This window comes from Charadrius vociferus, unplaced genomic scaffold, assembly GCF_000708025.1.
Source record: "Charadrius vociferus isolate BGI_N301 unplaced genomic scaffold, ASM70802v2 scaffold1079, whole genome shotgun sequence".
In the NCBI taxonomy this organism is placed as follows: Eukaryota; Metazoa; Chordata; class Aves; order Charadriiformes; family Charadriidae; genus Charadrius; species Charadrius vociferus.
The window spans coordinates 51,111-64,432 of record NW_009650051.1 but is presented as its reverse complement, the minus strand read 5'-3'; positions in this window follow the sequence as shown (position 1 = coordinate 64,432).

Below are 13,322 nucleotides of genomic sequence, written 5' to 3'. Positions count from 1 at the left end.
CCCCTCCCTGGGGCAGTGGGAGGCGCAGAGCTGGCCAGCTAAAATTCAGGGAGGTGACCAGCGCTGCACTGGCCACTGCCCCAGACCCTCCTGCAGCTGTGATAGGGAAAAATCCCACCCCGCAAGCCAGCACCCCTGATAACAGGCCCTTTTATCTCCTGCAGCACCGTGCCCATGATCTGGGGTCTTGCCAGAGCAGTGGAGGCAGGTGAAAGTGGGATGCAGCAGTCTGGAGCCCCCCGTGCCAGCAGTGCCCCCCATAACTGTGACATGCCCTCCCTTTCTCCCCCAGAGAGTGACCTCAGGCCGGAAAAGGCCATATCAGGACTAAGGGATGCAGCAGATGGGGACCAGGGGATGCACTGGGATGAAGGATGCACCGAGATGGGGACTGGGGGATGCACTGGGATGAAGGATGCACCGAGATGGGGACTGGGGGATGCATCGGGATGAGGGATGCACCTGGGTTAACCACCCCGATCAGTTCAGGCGAAGGTGGGGGCTGTGGGTGGATTTAGGGGTTGGGGGGCTCAGCTGGGGGCAGAGGGGGTCCCTGCAGCCCCAGGGCTGGGCTGTGCCCAGGCAGCACCCTGGGGCACTGGGGCTCTGTCCTTGCTCCCCCCTGTCACCGCTGCTGACTGCCAAAAGTTAGGAAAGTTAGGGAGCCCCCCACCCACAAAAATACCCCCACATTCCAGTCAGTGGCCCCCCATATCAGCGCCCCCAAGGGTGTTGGGGTGTCCTGGTGCTGTCCCCATCCCTGGGTACCCCCAGTCCCTGTGGCTGATCATTGGGCTGTGTCCCCCCAGTAAAACACTCTGGGTTTGGATGTGCAACTGGTGCCTTTGCCTCCCCTGGGGGGGTTGTACACAGAGGGGACCCCCAGATAGGGGGCTGTGCCACCATTGCTTCTTGGTGCTGGCCCTGCCTGTCCCCTGTCCCTGTAGCAGTGATGAGCTCTGGGCCACTGGTGGGGACCCTCATTGTCACCTTCTCAGGTATGTCACTCCCAGTTCCAACAGCCCAGTCTGACCCTACACATGCCTCCCCAGTCCTCCCAGTCCAGTCTGGTCCAGTACGTGCCCCCTCAGCCCGGTCTGGTCCAGTACATGCCTCCCAGTCCCTCCAGCCCAGTCTGGTCCAGCAAATCCCGCTCAGTCCTCCTGGCCCAGTCTGGTCTCACACATCCTCTCTAGTCCAGCCTGGTCCCACACATTCCCTCGTGCATCCACAGCCCAGTCTGGTTGGTTTGATATTGTCAAGAAGGTGCCCTGTCTGAGTCACCTGGGCTTTCATTACATGGTGGGGAGGGTTGTGCATCCAGAAGAGGTCAGCACATCCATGAAATCTGTCTGGCAGATTCAATGTGTTTGAGGTTTCATATCATGGAATCACGGAGTTTTCAGAGTTGGAAGGGACCTCTAGAGACCATCTGGTCCAACTCCCCTGCTAAAGCAGGATTGCCCAGAGCAAATTCCTCAGGGCTGCATCCAGGATGGTCTTGAAAATCTCCAGAGAAGGGGACTCCACCACCTCCCTGGGCAGCCTCTGCCAGTGCTCTGTCACCCGAACCGTAAATAAGTTTTTCCGTGTATTTGAACGGAACTTCCTCTGTTCCAACTTGTGCCCGTTGCCCCTTGTCCTGTCACTGGGAACCACTGAAAAGAGCCTGGCTCCATCCTCCTTCAACCCCCCCTTTTAGGCACTTGCATGCAATAGTAAGGTCTCCCCTCAGCCCTCTCTTCTCCAGGCTAAAGAGTCCCAGCGCTCTCAGCCTTTCCTCATAAGGGAGATGCTCCAATCCCTCAGTCATCTTGGTTGCCCTACGCTGGACTGGGGAGCCCAGAACTGGACACAGTATTCCAGCTGTGGCCTCACCAGTGTAGAGGAGGAGTAGAGGGGGAGAATGACCTCCCTCAACCTAGTGGCCACACTCTTCCCTATGCAGCCCAGGATGCCATTGGCCTTCCTGGCGACAAAGGCACATTGCTGGCTCATGGACAATTTACTGTCTCCCAGGACCCCCAGATCCTTCTCCTCAGAACTACTTCCCAGCAGGCCCACCCCTAACCTATACTGGTGCCCATCATTCTTCCTCCCCAGGTGCAGGACCCTGCACTTGCTCTTGTTGAACCTCATTAGGTTCTTCTCTGCCCAGCTCACCAGCCTGTCCAGGTCACGCTGGAAGGCAGCGTGGCCCTCTGGAGCGTCAGCCACCCCTCCCAGTTTGGTATCATCAGCGAACTTGCTGAGGATACGCTCTGTCCCCTCATCCAGGTCATTGATGAATATATTGAACAAGATTGAATCGAGTATTGACCCCTGGGGGACACCGCTGGTTACAGCCCTCCAACTTGACACTGGTCCATTAATCACAACCTTCTGAGTTCTGTCACACAGCCAGCTCTCAATCCACCTCACTGTCACCTCATCTAGCCCACACTTCCTCAGCTTCCTAATGAGGATGTTATGGAGACAGTGTCAAAAGCCTTGCTGAAGTCAAGGTAGATGACATCTACGGCTCTCCCCTCATCCAGCCAACCAGTTACATCATCGTAGAAGGCTATCAGATTGGTCAAGCATGATTTACCCTTGGTAAATCCGTCTTGACTACTTCCAATAACTTCCTGTTCTTCAACATGTCTGGAGATGACATCCAGAAGGAGGCGCTCCATTACCTTCCCAGGGACAGAGGTGAGACTAACTGGCCTGTAGTTCCCTATATTCTTTTATAAAAATCTGCCGTTCTAATTTTTTATACAAAATTTGCAACAAACAGACAAATCAACCCCCAGAGCAGGATTTTGCACCTGTCTTTGTGATTCCTGTGGATTATGACCCCAACAGTCCCACGTAACATGATGGACAAGGGCCTCAAGGGCCTGGCTAAGCTGGGAGCAGCTGAGCACAAAATGTCCAGCTGAAAGATAAGATGAGTATGAGTTATTTCTCACCCCAAAATAGGGGAGGGCCATGGGATGGCATTCAGTCTCCCCCCTAAAAAAAAGAGGAGGATGTTGGGGAGGATGTTGAAAGGATGCAGGAGGATCATGGGGGGGATGGGTGGGTGTATTTTCCCCTCAAAAAAGGGAGTGGTAGCACAGGAAAAGAACATAGAAAGGGAACTAGTGGGGAAGGGATCTTTCTCCCTCAGGAGGATGCTTGTGGTTCAGGCTGCAAAGAACAAAGGCGTGGGAATGTGGCTCAAAGGAGAAGCCTCTGATGGCTCAGCTCCAGCTTCCACAGCCCAGGGTCACTCACCAAAGCTCCACGGAGAGCAGAGTCACAGCCCTGGGAAAGCTCTCCTGCTGGCAGAGAAGAGGAGCAAAGCAAACCTGTGCCCTCCCTCCTTTCCTAAGCAGTGCGGGGCAGCACAGAGGGCTTGGGGCCACCCTGGCTCACAGGTGCCCCTTTTCACTGGAGCTGCTTCATGCCGGGGGGGGTGTGTGGTGTGTCCTTCAGGGGCCCAGCACCCTACCTTGCAGTAAGGCTTTTCCCAGCAGCTGCAGGAGAAGGCAGCCGCTCCGGCCAAAATGCCCTGGCCACTTCTGGCAAGCCAACAGTACCCTACTGTGTGCTAAGGTCCCCAGGTCTCTCCAGTGCATGGTGGCTGGATACACTTCTGCGTACAAGGGTCTCCAGGCCTCCCTGATATGCTGGTTATTGTAATGCTGCTGTGTGCAAGGGTTCCCATGTCTCTTTGGTAGCTTTGCGCTGAAAAGGGTGCTCTGTGTGTGTGGGTTCTCGAGCCCTGCTGGTACCAAGGGGTTTGTCTTGAGGCTGTCTGCAGTGGTCCTGTGCCACGCAGGTACTGCAGGGCTGGCTCCATGCACGTGTGCAAGGACCTCCAAGCCCTGTTGTTGCACAAGGAATAGCTACAGTACAGCTTTCAAGTGTGCCCAAGCCTTGCAGATACCCTGGGGCTGGGTGCGCTGATGTGCGTGAGGCTTTCTGGGGACTTTCCTGGGGCTGGACGGGGCTAGACATGTCTCAGGATGCCTGAGCCGCGACAGAAAGCCAGAGCTAGGCATGCCATTGTGTGCATTGGTTCTCAGTCCCTATCTATTTTCTGGAATTGGGAAATGTGCACTGCTCTGTGTGAGGAGTCCTGAACTTTGCCAGTACCTCCAGACGGAAGATGCTGGTGTCTGTGAAGCTTCCTGAATCTTGCTGTTATCCTGGGGATGGGAAATCTGCTTTGTGCCAGGGTCCCTGAGCTTTTGGCTTGCCACTGCACCGGGCATGGGTACACTGCTGTCTGTGAGGGTACTTGAGTCTCCCTGGTGTCTCAGGGCTGTGTGTGACGGTGACCGAGCCTTGCCAGTTCCAGAGCTGGGCCTAGGGCCCAGAGGGCAAGTGTTCATGAACCTCACCATTAGCCCTGGGAAGAAAAGGCAAGCCTTCCTGAGCCCTGCTGGTTGGCCAGGGCTGGACATGCTGCTGTGTACATGCGTGCCCGAGCCTCACTGGTAGCTCAGGGCTCTGCAAGCTGCTGGGCACAGGAGTTTCCAAGCTCCACTGATGCACTGGCACTGGGTCAGCAGCTGTGTGCAAGGGTCCCCATGTCCTGCCAGTGCACCAGTAACAGCTACGCTGCTGCATTCAAAGGTCTCTGAGCCCCACAAATGCACCAGCACTGGACCTGCTCTTGGGTGCAAGGATCCCCAAGTCTCTACAGAGCATCAGGGTATGCTTTTGTGTGCAAAGGCCAGGAGCCCTGATGGTACATGGAGCAGGACAGTGTGCGTTGGTGCCTGAGCCCTGTCGGTACCCTGGGGCTGGGCACGCTTCAGTGGGGTTGACAGTCATAAGTCTTGGCGTCACTGTGAATCAGTTCTCTTTTGCTGTTGGGTCACATTTCATGTCTCCATGGGGACTCGCCATGAAGTGTAAGGGGTCCCCATGGTGTAAGACTCACAGCACTTAGTTTGCAAGTTTGGGTCTGGTCCCATCGCAGTCAGGTGAGGGCTTGAGAGTCGACTAATGGTCAGGGAGCAGCAAGAACAGGCTGCTCCAAGGCGGGGGAGGTGAATTTCAATGCAACTCCCAAGTCAATGGGCAGAGGGTGTATGGGTGGAGGTCCCAAGTGAAGATTCTCACAGCTCTTGCTCATGACTTAGGTCTTTTTATATTAGTCTGCTCACATGCAGCACAGATGCAACCTGTGAGAGGTCAGCCTGAATACAGGCAGCAGAACACTTGGGGTGTTGGGGGAAGGCGTGGTAGACACTCCTGGTACTCTCTGGGCCCTAACACCTCCCAGTGGGCCTCTGTCATCTCTATGCTCCTCTGCAGTACTGCTCATCCACAGTGGATGGCAATCCTGATCTATTATCCCTTTTAGATGGTAGTGTAAAAATTTATTTAAATTTACCTAGTCCATTCTACTGCACCTTGTTTCACCCTGCACTGAGTTGCAATTTCTTGCAAGCACTTGTGTTTTCCTGCAATGGTAGCAGCTCCATTTCTGTCTCACTAGGCTATGTTGTGTCTCATAGGATCACAGGATAAATTGAGTTCGAGGTACCTCAGGAGGTCTCTGGTCCATCCTCCTGCTCAAAGCAGGGTCAGCTACAAGATCAGGCCATTACTCTGGTGTGCTGTTGGCTAAAGCTTAATGAAGGACAGTGCTCTGAGCAACATGATCTAGTTGAAGATGTCTCTGCTCATTGCAGAGGGGTTGGACTAGATGACCTTTAAAGGTCCCTTCCAACCCAAACTATTCTATGAAATTTCTGGGTGGAGGCTGTATGGTATTTACACTGAGCTAACCAGCGCTGTATATTTCTCACAGGACTGGGATTCCTCCATGGTGAAAGTTGTCAAACTGAAAATGAGAGTAAAGCCAGTATGCTCAATTCTTTCCCTTGAAATAGATACCATTGTCAGCTTTAGCTGGCACAACAACACCATCCGTCATCTCACAGACACCTATATTGACATCTGAGTTACTAACCACAATCATGTTAAAGTAACAGTTTGCTGCTAAGTAAAGCTAGGCAAACAACATAAATCACACCATATTATCACAGAATCACAGAATGATAGAAGTTGGAAGGGACTTCTGGAGACCATCCAGTCCAAACCCCCTGTCAGAGCAGGGTCACCCAGAGCACGTTGCACAGGACGGCATCCAGGTGGGTTTTGAATGTCTTTGAAGTCGGAGACTCCATCACATCTCTGGGCAGCCTGTGCCAATGCTCTGCCACCCTCAAAGGAAAGAAGTTCCTCCTTATGTTTAGGTGGAACTTCGTACATTCAAGTTTGTGCCCATTACCTCTTGTTCTATCACTGGGCACAACTGAAAAAAGACTGGCACCCTCCCTTTGAATATTTATAAGCGTTGATAAGATCCCCCCTCAGTCTTCTCATCTCCAGACTAAAAAGACCCAAGCCTCTCAGCCTTTCCTTACAAGAAAGATGCTTCTGTCCTCTAATCATCTTGGTAGCCCTTTGCTGGACCCTCTCCAGCAGTTCCCTGTCCTTCTTGAACTGGGCACCTCAGAACTGTACACAGTGCTTCAGATGCGGCCTCACCAGGGCAGAGTAGAGGGGGAGGATAACCTCCCTCCACCTGCTGGCTACACTCTTCTTGATGCCCCCCAGAATGCCATTAGAGGCATGTTGCTGGTCATCCTATTGGCCACCAGGACTCCCAGGTCCCTTTCCACAGAGCTGCTCTCCAGTAGGTCAGCCCCTAAGCTGTACTGATGCATGGGGTTATTCCTCCCCAGATGCAGTACCCCACACTTGCCTTTGTTGAACTCCATCAGGTTTCTCTCTCTGCCCAACTCTCCAGCCTGTCCAGGTCACACTGAATGGTGGCACAGCCTTCCAGTGTGTCAGCCACCCCTCCCAGTTTTGTGTCATCAGCAAACTTGCTGATGGCACATTCCACCCCTTCATCCAAGTCATTGATTAATATATTGAACCGGGCTGGTCCCCCGGGGAACACCACTTGTCACAGACCTCCAACTAGAGTCTGTACCACTAATCACAACCCTCTAAGCTCTACCTGCCAGCCAGTTTTCAATCCACCCCATTGTCCATTCATGTAACCCACACTTCCTACGCTTGTCCTAAGTAATTTATTCTAATTAAAACTTACTTATTTAAGCTAAACAACTAATATCTCTCAACAGACCTCCCTCTGTTTTTATTCCTGCTAATATGCTGAACAAATTTCGCAAAATCTTTCAAGTTGTGCGATTGTTCACCCCAATTTTACATGCACGATCATTATCAGCCACAAGTACAACATGGCCAGACTTAAGATTACTATAGGATGTGGTTGTGAATTCCTGTTGCCATGGGTGACCATCCCATCATCGATGTTCTTGATCCCTTTTCCCCCTTTCATGAACACGGTGAATTTCTTCTGCATTGCGGTGGACAGTGATTGTTGGATGATGGAAGGATGATTATCCATCATCATTCACCTGTTTTAATACTCATTGCAATTCTCTGTGCTGTAATAGTTTTTTTACTAGTGCTAAATTCATTCTTACAGGAGCAGGCAACAAATTTTGGTACAATGTAGATGGAGTAATTCGTATAATGTAGCTGGAGTAATTGGTGAGATGTGACAGGAGCTGAACAATTAAAGTTGAATCCTGTAATTTCAGTAAAGTTAAAAATACAAATACTTGAGTGATTACTTGAATCTACTATGAAGTTATTTACAGATAGAGTGCTACAAAGTGTTCTCATACAGGCACATCCTTTCCCAGCATATACAACTACAGTTTCGAGGTTTTCATCAGGTCTTATCTCACTTTTTGTTCAGTGTCAAGACAAATGTCTTGGGCTTTGATGGTGCTACTTTCACAGACAAATCTTGTTGGTCCCGTGCAACACATGCACCTATATCAACACTTTGCCAATTATTCCCAATTTGTTGGGCCTGTAGTCTGTGTTCTAATGGATAGAGTACAGTTCCATTGTGATTTAGCCCCAGCGCAATGATTGGTTATACGGTGTACACCAAAGCATTGCATATTGTTAAGACAAAAGCAGTGACTCTATTGTTGAAGGGGTCATAGGTACAATTGACTAAATACCACCAGGATTGGAATTCTCTTTCAAATTTAATTGCGTTGTCCCGAATTACTTTTCAGATCTCTGTGGGTAAAATGCCTTCTTCACCTTCTCTTGTAATTGCTGCTGCTGTAGACTGCATCCACAGCTGAGCTTGGATAAAGCTAGGGAATAATGAAAGAAACATTGCCTTGGACTTGTCCAAGAGCATCTACAATTAGCTGGTGATCTTTTTCATTAATTTTCTCCCATTGAAATAGTACACAAGCCGTTGGTTAGTCCCTGATGGTAATAGAGAAGGACTGCAATGGGTGTTCTAATTTGCTTCAGTCATTTGCGGTTGCGCTCAGTTTGCTTACAAGTACTTCAGCATTTATACTATTTAAGACTCCCAGTCCTGTCCCTATGATACCACTTGCATCTCTTTTTGTTTGCCTTGAAGTGGTAAAGGTTCACTCATGTAACCATGCTAACCAACCAGCATAGGATGTCCTTAGGAACGGTGAGCAGGTTAGTTTAATTGTAGAAATATTGACTTGTGTCATCAGTTCTACCTGTGCCAGTGACCATGAAGGATTAAGTGTCACTTGTTGCCCTACATGTTCGATAGCATATGGTCCAGTTTCAGATGTTTGGATTAATTGTGGTGGGTAGTGGGACTGTTGGTACTGAGTCAATTCTTTCACAAGATACAGTAGTTTCTACTTTGCCAAACTTCACCATTAACTGCCATGCAACACCTGAAATCGAGTGTTAAACAGCAACATTGGGACAATGAGATCTAATTTTTTTTACTACCTTTGACACAGTTAGATCATTCTCCTTATTGATTCACAACAAAATATGAGTGTCCCATCTTTAGGTTCTTTAAGAATTTGGAACTCAGATCCTACTCAGATCCTCGGGTCCGCTCTAAGTGTATTCTTTTCTTCCACCACTCTGGATCATCCATTCTTTTTAATTTCGCACTTATCCATGCTGTAGTAGTTACCAGAGTCAACAGTACCAGGAGTAATGAAATATTGCTCTTCATTCTCTGTTGATTTTTGGGAATCTGTTATCCATCAGCTGGTTTGGCTACCCACCACTCGCTTGATGTGAGTGTGGCGTATCCAAATTTCTTTCCCTAAAACTTTAACAGCAAAATAAGAATACAATAAAACAGTGCATAGCTCCTCCCATTTGGGTTCCAATTTTGATTTTCAGGAAAATACTTTAATTAAGACTTTGTCTCCCAGCTGTATATCATGTACCTGTATTTCAGGTTGTGTGAGTTGGCACCATTGGACATATTTCCTTTTATCTTCAAACTCTTTCTGCATATATAAAATGTACTGGATCAGCCATTCATCTCAATCCAATAGGCTGGTCTTAGCTGGAATGTAAGTCCTTGGTATAACTAGGTGCATCCCACAGAGAATCTCTGCTGGTGTGAGTGGGTTGTTGTGGAGCGTTTTGAAAACCCCATAGGACTAAGTTTAATGCTTCTGGCCATTTTAAACCAGTGTGTGCACACACTTTTGCTACCTTTTCTTTTGATGTTCTGTTCATCCTTTCTACTTGTCCCAAAGACTGTGGGTGATAGGGGGTATGTGGGTTTCTTTCTATTCCTAGCAATTTGTACAGTTGATCAATTATATTTGCTGTAAAATGAGCACCCCTGTCCCATATCTAGGTATAACTTCTTTCAGTAAAGCTTTTACTACTCCCCTTGTGTCAGCTTTCCTTGCCGGGAAGGCGTCCACCCAGCCTGATAGTTGATTTACTATTACAAACAAATGTTTGTATATGTAAGCGGAGGTCATGTCTGCATGACTTACTTGCAATGGTTGAAAAGGGAAGTGGACCCATAATCGCTCCCCCGACTCTGAGCTTGGCCTGTTACTTGAGAGCTTTTGACAAGTTGGTGTCCTGGTTTGGGATAGAACAAAACCAATTTTCCTTTACAGTAGTTTGACTTTTTTCAGTTAAGTCTCTTCCAACTGACTGCACTCTGAAATTAACGGTATGTTTTTCAGACTTCTGGCAGCGATAATGTCTCATGTTCATAGTGAATACCCAGGAATGACATGCATAGTGGCTCCTGCTTACACTGATTGCTCTAACAGCCAAGGCCAGCTCACTTTGCTATTTGCCCTGTTGGGGGGTTGGAAGCAGAAGAGGGTAGAGGGGTCACACCTGTTGGGAGGAGTGGACAAGGACAGGGGACCCAAAACTGACCAACAGGGTATTCCGTCCTGTCTGCCTCATGCTCAGTATAAAGCTGAGGGATCAAAGCGTCAGCCCTCTTTCTTCAATGGCTGGCATCTGAGGAGGACTCCATGTGTTTGCCTTTGAAGCTTTGCTTTGCCTTCCCCTCTGTGCCCCGCCTGCCCCCCACCCCCAGCCCTCACACCAGTGGGACCTGCTCCCACAGCAGCCGTGGCTGAGGGGCCAGCCAAGCCCCGGCAGTGCCCCACTGTACTGGTTTTGGCTGGGATAGAGTCAATTTTCTTCATACTTCCTTGTATGGGCCTATGTTTTGGATTTGTGATGAAAACAGTGTTGATCACACAGAGAGGCGTTAGTTACTGCTGAGCAGTGCTTGCACAGCCTCAAGGACTTTTCTGCTCCTCACACTGCCCCACCAGCGAGCAGGCTGGGGGACACAAAGAGCTGGGAGGGGACACAGCCAGGAGAGCTGATCCCAACTGACCAAAGGGATATCCCAGACCACAGGGATTCTTTCTTTCTTTCTCTCTTTCTCTCTTTCTTTTCCTTCTTCTTAGACTATCTTTATCTCAACCCATGAGCCTCTGCACTTTTACCCTTCCATTTCTCTCCCCCATCCCAATGGGTGGGGGGTGTGAGCAAGGGGCTGTGTGGTGCTTAGCTGCCTGCAGGGTTAACCCACAACACCCACATCCCAGGGGACTGGCGGGCTGGGGTGTTCCTGGTGCCATGTCTGCCTGCAGCAACACGCTGTCAGGGGGACCCTGTTGCTCAGGGGCATCTGTAGCCCCCAAGTTCCGTTCACCTGAGGAAACTGAGGCACGGGCTGGGGGTACATCCCTTCTCCCACTCATATATCCTCAGACTTGCCAATGACACCAAGCTGTGTGGAGTGGTTAACACGCCGGAGGGATGGGATGCGGTCCAAAGGGACCTGAACAGCCTGGAGAGGTGGGCCTGTGGAAACCTCATGAAGTTCAACAAGGCCAAATGCAGGGTCCTGCACATGGGTCAGGGCAATCCCAAGCACAAATACAGGCTGGGTGGAGAATGGATTGAGGACAGCCCTGAGGAGAAGGACTCAGGGAAGTTGGTGGATGAGGAGCTCAACATGAGCCGGCAATGTGTGCTGGCAGCCCAGAAAGCCACCTGCATCCTGGGCTGCATCCCCAGCAGCGTGGCCAGCAGGGCGAGGGAGGGGATTCTGCCCCTCTGCTCTGGTCTGGGGAGACGCCCCTGCAGTGCTGCCTCCAGCTCGGGCGGTCCTCAGCATCAGAAGGACGGTGGCCAGAGGAGGCCACGAAGTGTTCCGAGGGCTGGAGCCCCTCTGCTGGGAGGACAGGCTGGGAGAGTTGGGGGTGTTCAGCCTGGAGAAGAGAAGGCTCTGGGGAGAGCTTAGAGCCCCTTCCAGTCCCTAAAGGGGCTCCAGGAGAGCTGGGGAGGGACTCTTGATCAGGGAGGGGAGCCATGGGATGAGGGGTTACGGTTTGACACTGAAGGAGGGGAGATTGAGATGAGATATGAGGAAGAAATTCTTTCCTGTGAGGGTGGTCAGCCCTTGGCGCAGGTTGCCCCGAGAAGCTGTGGCTGCCCCATCCCTGGAGGTGTCCAAGGCCAGGCTGGACAGGGCTTGAAGCAACCTGGGCTGGTGGGAGGTGTCCCTGCTCAGGGCAGGGGAGTTGGAATTAGAGGATCTTTAAGGTCCCTTCCAACTCTAACCATTCTATGACTCTATGATTCCAGGCCTCTGGATTATATCTGGCTTATACAGGCTTGGGGCAGAGTGGCTGGAAAGCTGCCCGGCAGAAAAGGACCTGGGGGTGTTGGTCAACAGCCGGCTGAACATGAGTCAGCAGTGTGCCCAGGTGGCCAAGAAGGCCACCAGCATCCTGGCCTGTATCAGGAATAGTGTGGCCAGCAGGACTAGGGAAACAATCGTCCCCCTGTACTCGGCACTGGTGAGGCCCCACCTCGAGTACTGTGCTCAGTTTTGGGTCCCTCACTACACGACAGACATCAAGGTGCTGGAGTGAGAGAAGAGAAGGGCAGCGCAGATGGTGAGTGGTCTGGAGCACACGTCTGATGAGGAACGGCTGAGGGAACTGGGGTTGTTCAGCTTGGAGGCTGAGGGGAGACCTTATCGCTCTCTGCAACTACCTGAAAGGAGGTGTTGGTACATGCGCTGATGAGGCAGCAGGCATGGGGACACGTGTGCACATATGTGCCTGCACTAAGCAGCATGGGAGTGCATGTGTGTGGGCACACCTGGGTCTGTGTGGAGCAGGCGTGCACACAGCTGTGCACACCACATGCATGTGAGCAGGGCAATTGGGCACATTTGCCTGTGTGTCCTTGAGTGTCCCTGGTGGGGGTGGGGAGAGGGTATTGTGAGCGTGATGGGGGTCCTCAACCTCTCTCACACCCCTTTGCTGTCCCCAGTGTCCCAGGTTATCACCATTCTAAGGTCTAAGTCCCTGGGGTGCCCTTTGCCTGTGGGGCTGAGGGGGCACAGCTGTACCTTCCTGACCCAAGGTGTGACCCCAGCAGTGTGGGGTCCCCTGGCAGTGGAGTCTGCTGGCCTTGGGTGTTTTCTCGCCTGCAGATGGAGAGCCTGGGGAAGGCGCGGGCTGTATACAGAAGCTGAGCTCTACCCGTGCCCTCTGTCACCCAGAGGGACCCAGAGGTGCTCCTCCCTGGGATTAGGGTGGGCGCAGAAGGGGGAGGAGATATTGGGGGCTGCTCAGGGGTTGAAGTGCCGGGGGTTCAGACTGTTTGTCCACCTCTACCATCACCACCTGGGCCCTGGGCCCTGGGCCCCCGTTGCAGGGGGTGAGTGGGGAAGGACTGAGTGATGCTTCTCCTGTGCTTGGTGTGGGAAAAAACCTTCAAGTCCTGGCACCATCTGCCCATCCACAGTGGTGACCCTACATCCCCCCACCCCATACCATGCACCCATCACCTTGGTACCCTCTGTCCCATCCCTTGGAGCCTTATTCCCTAAAAAGCCCCATCCCCTACACCCTTTGCTGCCCCTGAGCCACCCCCCAGCCCCCCACCCCTGTGCTGGCTGCCCG